Source organism: Salvelinus namaycush, chromosome 8, assembly GCF_016432855.1.
Source record: "Salvelinus namaycush isolate Seneca chromosome 8, SaNama_1.0, whole genome shotgun sequence".
Taxonomy (NCBI): Eukaryota; Metazoa; Chordata; class Actinopteri; order Salmoniformes; family Salmonidae; genus Salvelinus; species Salvelinus namaycush.
Window position 1 is genome coordinate 13,924,416 of NC_052314.1, and position 1,780 is coordinate 13,926,195.

The following is a 1,780-nucleotide window of genomic DNA, read 5'->3' on the forward strand; positions in this document are numbered from 1 at the left end:
CAGGGTCTCTGAGGCATTGACTTCGGTGTAGAGGTGGGGTAACACCCGCACGTTGGAGGTAGAGTACTTCCCAAACACCAACCGGTCTGGACACACACCAGAATGAGACAAGAAAACTAACCCCACAGTCAAACTGTGTAGCAGGTGATGGGTCATCTCACTGAAGCCTATAGGCTACCATCTCAATCACTCAATGTAAGCTATAACGGAGTTTATACATGGTTTTCAATAAGTACATGATTAAGCTTTTTAAATGTTTTATTAGCAGAAATAAACAGCTGTTTGTCTTGTTTTATTATAGAAACAAACACTAAAGTAGCCTACAACTTAGTTCCAGTGTCTAAATTGTATCATATGGAGGCTCACCTTTTGTGATGTACAGGATAAAGTATCTGTGGCTGAGGATGCAGCTCTCCAGTGTTGGACAGTGCAGATGAAATGCAAAACTGAACAAATACAGTAAACTTACAATGTCTCGTAAGGCAACAGTTTCGGCTGCATTTCAGAGCTGCCTCTTCTTGGTAATACTTCAGAAGCTGTGTGCCTCTTCTGAGATTCTTCACTATCGATGAAAATACCAGGGTATCGACGAATTCAACAGTATAGTAAGAAGTCGGTGAACACCTCGATTCCGTGTGGTACACCAAACTCATAATTGTTATCAAACTGCATGGAACAGTCATTGTGTGTGTAATATGTAATCAAATCATTTTAAAATTCAAGTTGAAGAGAGGACCGTGAACATTTTCGGATCTGCGAGGTTTCTTGAACTTGGTCGATTGACAGAAATGAAGTCTGACTGCTTGCACCAGCTATGAGTGTCCCTTCTCATGTGTGTCACGACTGCATAGGCTACCTCGAGATGAGGACGACCGGAATCTCTCCATGCGCCAAAACCTAAATGTTTTCTTCACTTCTAATTGCAAGGGCATTGTCTGATCTCTGCAACCGGTTTTAATTTATGTACCCTACTACTACTAGCAGTACACATAGTGTAAACGTACATTTGTTAGCAGTTGCTATTCACCTTATAGCCTAATGCCGAAAAAGCATTTGAATACTTCCTTTGGCGTATATTATTGACTTTAAAACAACTCAATTCAGTCAACTTGATTTATTTGACCGTAATAGATGATCAGTGCACTAAGGCAACCTGACCCTCCCTCAATGCAAGTACGCAGTAAGTCCAGACAGAGAGGGAATGCCACAAGCCATTGTTCCCCCTCCCCACAATACCTGCTGTTTTTAGAGGCAGACATTAGAGAGGATTACCATAATTGTAGCTAGCAGCCTATTCTTAACTAGATTAGGAGATTTAAGATTTCTCCCTTGTTCTCTTTTGTTCCACTCGCTTACAAACTGCCATGCTTATGCAGGGTTTGGAGTCCAGCTCTCAGGGTGAGGGAGGGAAAGGATTTTACTAGTAACATGGACCCTTTGAGCCGGGAAGGCTGCCCATACTGTAGGGACTTGCCAGCACAGCCTGAAGCTGGTCTCCCCCCCACACAGACAGGCTACACTATATATATATTGAGACAAGGGCAGTGAATAGTGAGTTGAATCCATCACAACCACTGGTTGGGTTATTATTCATTCTCAGAGGGAAAAGAATCACAGTAATGTAGTCATGACATCAAATGTTGAACCCACCGATCAGTTCAATGGTCCAACATTTTAAATGTTTAATAGTGCACTTTTATCTACCTCAGAGGATCGTTTTGCATAGAAGCTTTCTAATGTCACAAACTAGAAAACTGTCAAGAAAGAGAGAACACTTCAA